Source organism: Rhinopithecus bieti, unplaced genomic scaffold, assembly GCF_001698545.2.
Source record: "Rhinopithecus bieti isolate Rb0 unplaced genomic scaffold, ASM169854v2 scaffold_32092, whole genome shotgun sequence".
NCBI lineage: Eukaryota > Metazoa > Chordata > Mammalia > Primates > Cercopithecidae > Rhinopithecus > Rhinopithecus bieti.
Genome location: NW_016813944.1, coordinates 544,603 through 557,705, shown reverse-complemented (window position 1 = coordinate 557,705; position 13,103 = coordinate 544,603). Strand labels below are relative to the sequence as shown.

Here is a 13,103-nt window from a genome sequence, read left to right as displayed (position 1 = left end):
TATATATATATAATGTAGGTGGAGTGGGGAATAAGGAGAGACTTGCACTTTGGTAGATTTAACCAGTCCCAGGGTTGCCAAGAAAACATTTCTACCAATGCCAGGACCAAAGTGGCTTTTAAACTGTAATGCTCATAAGGTTCATGGAGTTTGCTAAAAATCTTAAACATTCCTAAGCCCCAGGACCAAGATCCTGATTCAGTAGATCTCAGTAGGGTCCAGAAACCTGCATTTCTAATGAGTATCCCAAGTGATTCTACTGCCATTGATTTGAAACACACTGTCCAAAACACTTGCTTTCACATGTTTTTGACTAAAATCTGCATTAAGAAATACATGTTGTGGCATAAGCCACATGCACACACCCACACATATGCATGCATACACCTACAAGCACAAACATGTGTACAAGGCAGGTAAAACAATCTGGCTTAACCAAATACACATTTATTTTTCATTTATACAAAATCCAAAGCTGATGTCCCTGGCCAGGTGACTCCATTTGGATGACACTCTTCCAAATGATGGCTCAGGGTCCAGGCTGCTTCCACATGTGCCTCTGAGATCATGTGGCTTCAAGATTGCCCTGGTGTCATCTAGTGGCATATGGAAAGAAGAAAGCGTGGAGGAGCCTGTGTGGGAGGGTTTTAAGGGCCATATCTGAAAGTGGCATATATCTCTCCAGACACACTGTATCAGCTGGGTCTCAGTCACATGGCTGGTTGTCGAGGCTGGGAGAGGTAGAGGAGCCCACAGGTCCTGGTAAGCACCATCAGACTCTCCACTGTAGATAGACTGAGATGTGTGTATTTAACCAAGACCAAAGTTTCACAAAATAATACTCCTATCATATCCAAATCCTCTGATAGTTTTCTGTTTTGTTCCACCCCATTCTTTTCTACTTTATTTTTCAAAACGTCAGTCTTCACAACTAAATTGATCTCATGTTCAACGAAACTCAACAAGTCACAGTTTGGAAAGCATCATCCTGAAGGATGTTGCCATTTGGCCAATGGGATGGGTGGTCCCACATTTTTGAGGGACTCTGTTTTCTTTGAATATATATTCAGCACGCCCACAGTCTGGCCCACTCAGTAAGTGGTCACCATCATTGCTCTCATGATTGTGGTGGTGAAAAATACAAAGGGTTCCCCAGAAATGACATTTTTTTTTTTTTTTGCAATTAACAGCATGTAAGATAGCCTCCTTTTGGTTGTTTAAGACTTTAGAACAGAAACTTGCTAGTGGAGCAAGATGAAGGAGGAAAAAGAGCTGGAAGACGCGTGTCTACACTGAGGGCAGGATGGAATCTACAGAGCGCCTCTGCCACTGTGCTTACCGTGTGGTTCCCTTTCTCCCTGCACTTGGACCAGACACGTAAGATTCACCAGATGTGCAACCTTTGGAACCAGTTGGAAAAACCAGAAACCCAAAGCCATAGTAGACACTTCCATAGGGATTTCCTACCTCTTTTGGTCTGGACTGACCCAATGATGAGTTATTGAATTTGACCCTCGATTGTATTTCTGAAGCTCCAGGTTGGAAATGGGGTGAGTAAGTGAGACGGAGCCGCCCTGACTCCGGCTCCTCCCCACACCCAAACTCTTCTCACCCTTCCCAGCTGTCTCAGACACAGGCTTGGGGAAGGAAGAGATACACGCAGGGAATGGGAAAGAGGATTAGGAAAAGGTGTGGAGATGGGAAAAGGAAGGGAGAAGAGTGGGAGAGAGGAGAAGGGAAATCAGGGGACGTACTCCAGAGCAAATTTTTACCAGATGAAGAGAAAAAAAGAGGAAAGGCTGTTTAGCTTTCACTCCACCTCACGCATGGATTTAGGAGAACACGACTACAGGACTCAGTTTTTGAAACTGTAGCTTCTGGAAGCTACAGTTCTGAGTTTCTGAGTTTCATGAAAAATGAAAAGTACCTGAGGAAAATGCTAAATATTATTCCAGAATCATAGAACAAGGACTGCTCACTTTAGACAGGTTAATGTGTAGCTCTTGGATAAAAATTTAGAAAGAGGCAGCTGGTTGGAAAGTCCAGCAGGGGCACCAAGCCAAAGACCTGGAGCAGCTCGCAGCCCAGCCTTACACTGGAGTAACCTGAGCCCTCAGAGAATCCAGGAGGTGAGGCTACAATCCAGCATTCTATTTTTAATTCACAGTGTGGAGATAAGAGTTAAATATAAAGCAGATTAAGACTTCCCTTAAATCTCCTCTATAAAAGAAAAACTGGAATTAATCTACAGGAGCACTCCATGGATAGCTCAATACCATCATTTTTTAAGAATAAAATTAGAAGCAGAAAACTGTGTCCTTATCTTTTTGACATCCAAGAATTATTGCCATCAAAGTACTACAGCCCATGAAATTACTTTCCAGGTTACACTCATTAGATTTAGCATTTTCATTCTGTAGACCTGTGGTTTTAATGGAAAAGAAAAAAAAAAAATCCCTCCTTTCATAGTACAACTGTTCCCATATACTGGCCCATTAATGGGATGCTAATGAATGCGGAAGTCATTGTAAAATCACAAATGCAGAACTGAGAAGCAGATTTCAAACATCGATAGGCCTAGCCTTGTTTTGGAAATTTGGATCATGAGAGCGTGGGACTCAGGTAGAGCATTGCAGCCTGTGTTTTCTGCACACTGCAGCTAAAGAGGCACTCAATTACAGGCTTGATTTTTAAGAAAATTTTGATCACATTATACAATCACCATTATGGGTTATACATTAAACAGATGCTAACCTAGCTACTGCAGCCTTTGTCACTGGAAGTGTTAACCACATAACACGGCAGCAGCAGAGCAAAGAGATTAAGAGTTCAGGCTCTAGAGCAGTTGGCCAGGGTATGAACCCAAGCCCTACCAATTACTCACTGTGTGACCTTGGACAAGTTGATTAATCTCTCTGTGCCGGTGTTTCCACTTTTGTAAAATGGAGATAATAATAGTCCGTGCCTGCAGTAAGGATTAATTGAGAAAATGTATGCAAAGCACTAAATCAGTTCCTGGCACTATAGTGTGTGCTCAACAGCAGTTGGTGGTTGTATTATATTGTTGGAGATGTAAGAGAAATGAATCTGAAATGGCTCTGCACTCCGGTGGCTGAGTTCAAACCTGCTGAGGTGTCTGGTCTTCATGACATCTCAGGCCTCATGCTGCAGAGGAAGAGGAACCAGTCACCTTTCTCTGACGGTCTTCATATATCTGAATCCATTGCCATGTACTGAGCCTTGCATGGTGTGTAATGCCTTGGTTTGTGTATTTACAGGATGCTTTTCTGAACAACTCTCTGTCTGCATGATGCCTTTAAATACACACAAGAATTACAAGGCAATCCTCTGTTTGTAGCCTACATGAAGACCAGTTGGAGAGATTTCAAACACCCAGGAGATTGAGCAAACTCATTATGGGGTCTGACATAAGAAGGAACTGTATGTATGAGGAGCTGCTAGGATTCAAAGATGAGTAAGAACTGACTCTGCTTTCAAATCATCAATTAGCTGAGGGGCACAGTTAAGACACAGATGGATTGACTTATGTGCTATCCAAACAACACCAACCCATTGTTATGGAGTCTCCAAAGATGAAACACCAAACAAGACACACTATAGAGAGCAGCACAGCACTGATTGATTTCACAAACATCTACTGGGCATTATCATTTGCCAGGTTACTATTCTAGGTGCTGGGATATAGCAGTGAACAAAAGTCCCTGCCCTTGTGGAGCTGACATTCTAGTGGGCAAAAGGACAATATATAGAAAAGCACAAGAGTGTGTGTATATACACACATATACACATGGGTAGTACGTCAAGGCGTGCTAAGTATTACAATAGAAGGGGTAACAGGCTAGGGAGTGACAGGGAAAGGAGGGGCTATATGACAAGCTGCTAATCATGAGGTAAAGGAAGTTAGAGAAAGAAACAGATGAGGACTGAGAGCATCCTGAGAAAATTCTGGAAGCTGGGTGGGCAGGAAGGCCATGGTAGAAGGAGTGGGGGAGCAGGTTGTTCTAGGTATGGGATTTAGAGAGAACAGAGAATGGCCAGAGACAGGAGGAGGCCAGAGGAGAGGCAGGCGCCCCCAGGGTGGGCACAGCACCTCTGGGGACCAGGTTACCCAGGGACCTGAAGCCAGAGCCATACAGGTCATTCGGTGTAACTCTCAAGAGCTACTGCAAGCTGCCTGATGAAAAACATAAGCAGTCCCAGTTTTTATTTCAGCTGATGAACAGGAACCTGGGCGAAAGGATGGCACCACCAGCCTAGTAACACCGACACTTCTTCTTCTTCTTTTTTTTTTTTTTTTTTTTGAGACAGAGTCTTGCTCTGTCGCCCAGACTGGAGTGCAGTGGTGCGATCTCAGCTCACTGCAAGCTCTGCCTCCTGGTTCACACCACTCTTCTGCCTCAGCCTCCCGAGTAGCTGGGACTACAGGCGCCCAACACTGTGGCCAGCTAATTTTTTTTTATTTTTTTAGTAGAGACGGGGTTTCACCATGGTCTCGATCTCCTGACCTCGTGATCCACCCACCTCGGCCTCCCAAAGTGCTGGGATTACAGGCATGAGCCACTGCGCCCGGCCAACACCAGACACTTTTTCTAACTCTCATTGTCACTTGTCACAAATAACCTCCAATACTGCCTGCTCTTATATGTGGAATCTAAGCAAGCTGAACTTATAGAAGCAGAGCGTAGAACAGTGTTTGTCAGGGGCTGGGAGAAATGGGGTCAAACATCTGATCTATGTTAGGATGAAAACGGTCTGCAGATCTAATGTACAGCATGGTGACTGCAGTTAATAATTCTGCATTGTATACTTGAAATTTGCTGAGAGAGTAGATCCTAAGTATTCTCATACACACACACACACACACACACACACACACACACACACACACAGATGTGGTAACTTTGAGGTGATGGAGATGTTAGTTGACCGTAGTAATCATTATACAATGTGTATATGTATCAAAACATCACATAGTATATGTATATTATTTTCATTTTAAGAAAAAAAAGAACCTCCAAATGTGCCTCTCTCCACGTGCTAGAGAAGAGCCTTCCGCAGCCACACATTCCCCCTTCCAGTCTGGTCACATCTGGGAGCCCCTCCCAGCTCCTGCTCCCACGTTTCAAGGAAGGCTGCGTATCACTTCTCCGCTCACTCCCATGGTGGCTGGGTTTGAGGGCATTATGCTTGGAGTGATGACACCAGAGCCAAATGGAGAAGGAGCAAGGTGGCCTCCAAAGGAAAGGAAGCTGGGCTAGGGCAACTATCCACCACACGTGGGGTGTGGTTCCGGGTGTGTGAGTTTTGCTGCCTCTTCCTTCAGCAGCATCCAGAAAGCCGTCACCTCTTCTGTGACCTGAGTGCTCGCCTCAGCAGCCTTCCCCATTCCTCTGGGGTTCGCTGCCTCGAGTCACGAGTCCAAATACATAAGCCTTTAAAAAACACCCGGCATATAAGCACAGAACAAGAGCTTAAAGAGGACCACTCAAACCTTGGGCTTCTGAGAGACCATTTCTAAGAATTGTGTCTGTGTTTCTGTGGGTTGAGTTGGCTGAAATTCTAATGGGCACCATTAGAATACTCTGTATGAAGTAAGTGTAATTCCTTAACGTGAAATAGAATGGCTGAATGTCACGTGAGTTTGCCTGCCTTGCAAACTCACAGGAGGCAGTTCAATCCACAGAATCTACAAGATATGCTGTTTCTAAATTTTTTTCTTTTGTAACCAGTTTAGCCTACAAGTCAGTATCTCTGATATTCAGACTCTACAATAAGCAGCTCCCATGGAATCCCACTAGCTTTGCTCAAATTGAACTATTTCATTTCAATAACCAGTGCATTCTATGTCTCATTGATAGAAATTGCTGTTTGGAGGTTTGTCAATTCCCTTATTCATTTTTTTTTCAACAAATATGCTGAACACATAATATGTTGAACACATAATATGTGCTAAGTACAATGCTACATCCTAGAGGTTCAAAGGAAGATAAGGTCCTTGTCCATCCACAGGTATATGCTACATCTTGGGCTTCTTAAATGGGGTTTTTAAAACTCCAGCAGAAAAACTCTGATTCTGGCAATGTTGTAAGAAATTTGTTTTTATTAGTTCTCTTTTAGGCACTGTACCTTATTTTAAGCATTGAGCACATAGCAAATCATTGAGCACATAGCAGGGGGGAAAAAAAGCAGAAAAAAGTTTTATGGAATCATTATTTGAAAGGCCTAGATTATAAAATCAGAATATAAGGTGAAAGTCATGAATAAGCACAAGTAGTTTTGAAATTCCCTTATGCAGGTACCATGCTGGAAACCAACACACACCATATCTGGGTAAATCAAACCCAGCCATCATTTCTTCTAGCTTTTGTTAGGCACTAGATTAAATGGTTGACTTGCATTTAGAGACAATATTGTTGATAAAAACATGTCTTTAAAATGCTAGGATTGCATTCAGTGTCTAATAAACTGGGTCAGAATGACAGTACAACAGACTGATGTGTAGAATATTCTGATACAGTAACTGATGAATTACGTTTGCACCTGGTAATTCTAATGGCCCTGCAGCTCTGAACCAGAGTCAAAGGCATCCATTGCATCATATAAGGATGGGCCTTTAATCTGCCACCCGCCTTCCTACTCCCTCCTTGTAGTGAAGAAAGGTAGCTGAGGGTTCCTGAGCTCCCCAAGGAGGATTCAGACATCCTGAAGGGACCACTAGACCAGAAGAGGCCTGGGTTGGGTCAAGGGCAATGTGTAGAGTGAGGACTTGGGACCTGAATGGCCAACCATCAGCAGTGGGATGGTGTCACAGTGCCCACAAACTAGGAAGAAGTCCCACCTCAACTGAGGTCAGCACAGACCAGAGGAGAGCACGTAGAGCTCAACAGATATGTTGATTCTCCCCTGTGAAGAAAAGCAGGAGGGTAGGAAGAAACCTGTAGTGCCCAAATGTGTACTCAAAGAGACTAAATATTAAACTAGAAGTGCCTGAGTTATTTTGAAATAACAATATTTTTACATTGCCTACCAGAAATGGGGGCTTGAGGGCTATGTTGTGTTCAGTTATAGAAAAACAAAGCCATATTTCTACTCATGAATAGTGCTGTATGTTGTAAACCTGCTACATATCCCAACCATAACCTCAGTGACTGAAATGGCGGAATCACCTGCATGATTAAATGAGTTCTCCTTATGTACTGAGAGAAATATACATTGAATTTTCATAGCTTAAATGCATATAGGACATCATCTCCTCATCCTCTTTGATCCTACATTCCTATGCCACATGTAACACTAAGCTCAGAGAACACAATAGTTTGCTTGGATACACAAAATACATAGCATGTATCCACTAATACTCACACCCATCCAAACTCACCAAAAGCACAAGAGAAATGAGAAGTTTTGTTTCTTAACTTTGTGCTTAACACCCTTTGTGGTTTTTTGTTTGTTTGTTTGTTTGTTTGTTTTGTTTTGAGACAAGGTCTCACTCTGTCGCCCAGGCTGGAGTGCAGTGGCATAATCTCAGCTCACTGCAACCTCTGCCTCCTGGGCTCAGGTAATCTTTCTACCTCAGCACCCACCCCACCCTGTAGCTGAGACTACAGGCATGGGCCACCATGCCTGGTGACTAATTTTAGTTTTTTAATAGAGACAGGATTTTGCCGTGCTGCCCAGGCTAATATCAAACTCCTAGGCTCAAGCAAGCGATCTTCCCACCTTGGCCTCTCAAAAGTGTTGGGATTACAGGCTTGACTGGGTTTTAATGAGACTGAATATTTTGTCATTTGGGTTTCTTTCTTTCTTTTTTCTTTCTTTTTTTTTTTTTGAGACGGAATTTTGCTCCTGTTACCCAGGCTGGAGTACAACGGTGTGTTCTCGGCTCACCGCAACCTGCACTTCCCAGGTTCAAGTGATTCTCCTGCCTCAGCCTCCCGAGTAGCTGGGATTACAGGCATGTGCCACCACTCCCGGCTAATTTTCTGTATTTTTAGTAGAGACAGAGTTTTTCCATGTTGGTCAGGCTGGTCTCGACCTCTCAGCCTCAGGTGATCTGCCTGCCTTGGCCTCCCAAAGTGCTGGGATTACAGGCATAAGCCACCATGCCCAACTCACATTTCTAACTCTAAAAACTACTCTAGAATCATATTACATTCTATCTTGTTATCCAATATTAAATGGGGCACAGATGTTCAGTACATTTTTATTGATTAATAGATTAAGGGACTATGTTTATAAACTGGATTGGTCGGCAGGAACTGGGGCAGGTTATATATTAATATATTAACGTGAACTAAGATATGGAAATTTACTTGGATAATGTGATATTGACATCGTACCCAACCCTGAAATCCCATGATTTCTAGTTCAAACTACCTAGCATAACAGTAGATTTATCTTTAGGGATAAAAGACTATTGATTCTCTTGTGGAGAAGCAGCATTCTCTTTCACCATCCTCAGTCTAGTTCTCCAAAATGCTATTTTTAAGAAGCCCCAGCTAAAAGGCAAACAGCACAGTGGGTTAGATTTGGTGTTGGAAAGGTGGAAATAGATCTTTCCTTGTTGAGAACCACTCAATTCGGTAGAATAGGAGACAAAAACCATTTGTGCCATCCAGGGCCGAGCTCAGTGAGGCTGTTAAAGGTAGAAACAGAAAACAAATCTATCACGGAACCTCAATTAGCTTTAGGGGGCAGTGTCTCAGAGCCATCTCCATGGAGAGGAGGCCACTTCTCTCAGTGACCAGGACACAGTCTCACAGCTGCTCGGGCCTCGAGGGCCTAAGGAGACAAAGTGAGCAGAGGTGAGATCATGTTCTGTAGAGATCGTGGTGCCAGCAAATGTGCCCCTGTTCTCACATGCTGGCAGGCTGCCTGGAAGGAGCCAGCCCAGCTGTTAGGTCTGGTGGCAGTCTATTTAACCTGACCATACTGGGAGCAAAATCCCAGCTCTCCTGTCAGTGAGGCATTTTCCAGGCAAAAGCTCTTGTATGCATTTGGTTCAGTGGTTATTTGCGTATCAGGAAGGGCTGAGAGAATGGCAGGTAGATACACCCATCCTCTCAAGGAAGATACACCCACCCTTTCAAGGAAGAAAGTTGGATGTTTTATGGCTAGAGACACTATGATACTTGCAACCAGAGTCATAGCTAACAACTAAGAGTCTCTAAATCATATTTATCATAAAATTCTAGAGCCGAAAGAGATTTTGGAGATTGTCTAGTTTTAGGAAAGAATCAGAAGCCCAGAGATTAAGCAACTTGTTGAAAATTACACAACTATTTCATGGCAAAACCAGGACAAAAACCCAAATGGCCTAATTGCTAATCCAGGGATCTTTTCATCACACCTAACAGCTGTTTGAGAACATACAGGACAGCTCTCCCTTGCTCACTCCTCTGTCTTTATATCCCTCTTCCCCCTAGTGTCTGAAAAGGGTGTTTGGTGGGTAAATATCTGGAGGGCCTCTGAAGATTTTGTTTAGAAGGTCTTCGTTTGTTCCCAACATCCTTCCATCATTTTGTGACATTTTTCTGAATATATTAATTTTCTAATTTTTAAGATTAAAAAAATAACTCAGATGATATAGAAATAAAAATAGAAGTTCTCAAAATTTTCAACCTTTGGAGATAGCCACATTAAAGATTAGATGTACATTCTTCCCGATGTTTATGTATATGAAGATTTTACACACACACACACACACACACCCCATATGATATGATATATGAGTTGTTAACAATTTATTAAGTTTTCACTACTTTAAAAGAAGCATGCTATTCATTCTTAGTGGATGGGAGGTGAGCTATTGAATATCTACTAAGCGTGAGATTTCTTACCCAGGATGTCTTTGTTAATGAAGTCTACCCTTCATTAACCACCCTGTTGCACCCACTGTTAACATATTTTCTTGTTTTTCAGCCCCAACAATGAGAATTTAAGCTGGATCTCCTAGAGGAGTTGGGATCAAGGTTATGTACTTGGAGAATAAGAGAGAAGGACCCAGCTGGGCACGGTGGCTCACACCTGTAATCCTAGCACTTTGGGAGGCCAAGGTGGGTGGATCACCTGAGGTCATGAGCTCCAGACCAGGCTGGCCAACATGGCGAAACCCTGTCTCTACTAAAAATACAAAAATTAGCTTGGCAAGGTGGTGCACACCTGTAATCCCAGCTACTTGGGAGGCTGAGGCAGGAGAAACACTTGAACCCAGGAGGCAGAGGTTGCAGTGAGCCAAGATCACACCACTGCACTCCAGCTTGGGTGACAGGGTGAGACTCCGTTTCAAAAAAAAATAAAAAAGAGAGAGAGAGGGATAGGGAGAAGGACCCAACCTTTGGGACAGGGAAGAGGAGAATTGCTTTCCAGAAGACAGTAGGGTGGGATTGATGCACTTACCTAAAGCTCAGGAGCTGGTTGGAGCGCCAATAGCCATGGTTCTGCCTGAACCCAGGCAGGCCAGGAACTCAGCATCCCGAGTAGGATTCTCAGTGAAGATAACACTGCTAAAACCTGGCCGTGGAGAACATAAACACTGCCAGAGCAGTTGCTCAAGACAAATGGATTACATGGTCAGGAAGTCCAAGTTCTCAGAGATAAACCCAACTAACTGATAACCGGGGACTTCATCCCCATTCTCTTTGACCTCTAGGTCTTAGAGTTCTTGTATAATTCCAAATGGGTGAGAGGAACTCCCTGAGAAAATGACAGATAAGATTTCCCAGCAACCCTGATGGAGGGGACAGAGTCTTATTGAAATGAATTTAGAAAAATAAAAGCATGCGATGACTCTCTTACCTATGAGCTGTGGAACAAATCAAACATGCAACATATGTGATGCAATAGGACGTGATGGGATTTTATTTACATATCAGTGTATCCAATGATACAAAAATTGTTTCTATTTCCACATCTCACAATAGATATAAAAATTTGAGAGATTAAATATTCAAAAGTAAAGCAAGCAAACAAACAGAATCTCAGAAGAAATTTTAGAAGAATATATGTGTAAGTTATGGATCAGAGAGACTTTTATATACATTGTATCAAAGCAAGAAACTTAGTCCAGGCACAGTTGCTCACACCTGTAATCTCAATACTTTGAGAAGCTAAGGCCGGAGGATCACTTGAGTCCAGGAGTTCAAGACCAGCCTGGGCAACATAGCAAGTCCCCTGTCTCTACAAAAAATAAAAAAATTAGTCAGGCGTGGTGCCACATGCCTGTAGTCCCAGCTTCTTGTGGGGCTTAGGTGGGAGGATCACTTGAGTCTGGGAGGTCGAGGCTGCAGTGAGTCATGATTGTGCCATTGCATTCCAGCCTGGGCAAAAGAGTGAGACCCTGTCCCTGCCAAAAACCCCAAGCAAACAAACAAACAAGCAAAAGAAACTTAAAAGCTATAGAAGAAAATGTGGACATATTTGATATATAAAAACGTAAATTTTTTAGTATGGAAAGACATTCAATTGTTCAAAGACATATGCAAATGCCACATTGGGGGAAATTGCCATGGATATGTCAGATAAGGCGTTACTATCAGTAAAATGCAAATAACTCCCACAAATTAGTAAGAAATAGATAAACAGTGCAACAAACATAATAGCAAATAACATGAATAGAAAATTCACAGATGAGCAAATCCAAATGGGGATAAATGAATAAAAGATGCTCTGTTTCACTAGTTATCAAGGGAATATAAACTAATGATATTTATTCTCATTTATCAGATAGACAGTTTTTTGAAAAGGATACTCTCACACATTGGTGTTGGAAATTTAAGTAAGATTGAAATGCACACACGTATATCTTATAATCTAGAAATCCTACTTCTGAGAAATCAATACCATAGAAATATGAGAGCCATCTCTTCATGATATAGGGGTAGGAAAAGTTTCCTTAAAGAAAATGGAGAAAACATGAACCATAAAGGAAAATGTTGATAAATCGGCTATATTAGTATTTATTTCTGTATGCCAAAATATGTCATAAACACTTTTAAAAGGAAAGTCATAAACTGGCAGAAGATAACTGCTACTCATAAAATGATCAAAATATTAATATCCAGAAATACTTGTTTTTATCTATATGACATTGCCAATATTCAACAATTTTGGACCCCAAAAAAGACATCTGACTCAACCTAATACACAGAATTTTTCCATATTCAATAAGAAAAAGACAACCCAAGAGAAAGAAATGGACAAAGCATATGATTTCACAGATGAGGAAAACCAAATGGCCAATAAACCTTTGAGAACTATGCTTAATTCACTAGAAATCTGGGAAATAAAATAAAAGCTATAATGAGATAGCATTTCATATCATAAGGGTTGGCAAAAATTAAAGAGCATTGGTAATAATGTGAGGAAATGGGAATTCTTATATATTGTAGAAGTACATATAGGTATAAATTTGGCTATACCATGTGAAGTTGATGATAAACGCACCCACCTACTTCACTGCTGGGTATATGTACCAAAGAGAACCTCAAGGAGACATGTATAGGAAGGATTTATGAAGCATCATTTACATAGCAATTGGCACGATATGAATAACATTGTATTTTATAGGTGAGTATCAGTATGAGATAGATTTATATCTGTCAAAATTAAAGAACTAACTCTACATATGTCAATGTGATAAGTCTTTAAAAAAATGTAATGTTGAATAAAAAACAAATTGCAGGAAAATACCTAGAGTATGAGCTCAGTTATATACATTTTAAAATTTCACAGGACTTTACGTACATAGTAAAATGTGAATGGAGACAATATATAGATGATTTAAGATAACGATTAGAGAGAGAAAGAGATAAAATGGAAGAGAAATAAGGAGATCTTTAACTACAATTCCAATCTTTAAAAAAAAAAAAAAAAAAAAAAGAAGAAAAAAAAAGAGATTTTTTAATAAAAATCCAAACTTTAAAAAAAAAAAAAAAAAAAAAAAAAAACCTGAAGTAAATATGGCAAAATGTTAACAATTGTTTTAAAAAATAATGTTTCGGCCAGGCGCGGTGGCTCAAGCCTGTAATCCCAGCACTTTGGGAGGCCGAGACGGGCGGATCACGAGGTCAGGAGATCGAGAC

The 13,103-nt window shown here is 41.5% G+C and overlaps 1 long non-coding RNA gene across 3 annotated transcripts in view; it reads left to right on the top strand.

Annotated features, from left to right (window-relative positions):
- The window catches only part of LOC108513382 (uncharacterized), a 13,132-nt gene extending 10,841 nt beyond the window's left edge, over positions 1-2,291 (top strand). For 2 of the 3 annotated variants that reach the window (XR_001880883.1, XR_001880885.1), the window contains exon 3: positions 1,191-2,291. This is a non-coding gene — a long non-coding RNA (uncharacterized LOC108513382). The remainder of the gene's footprint in view (positions 1-1,190) is intronic. The other variant, XR_001880884.1, reaches the window with a different exon arrangement.
- Positions 2,292-13,103: the final 10,812 nt, after the last annotated feature.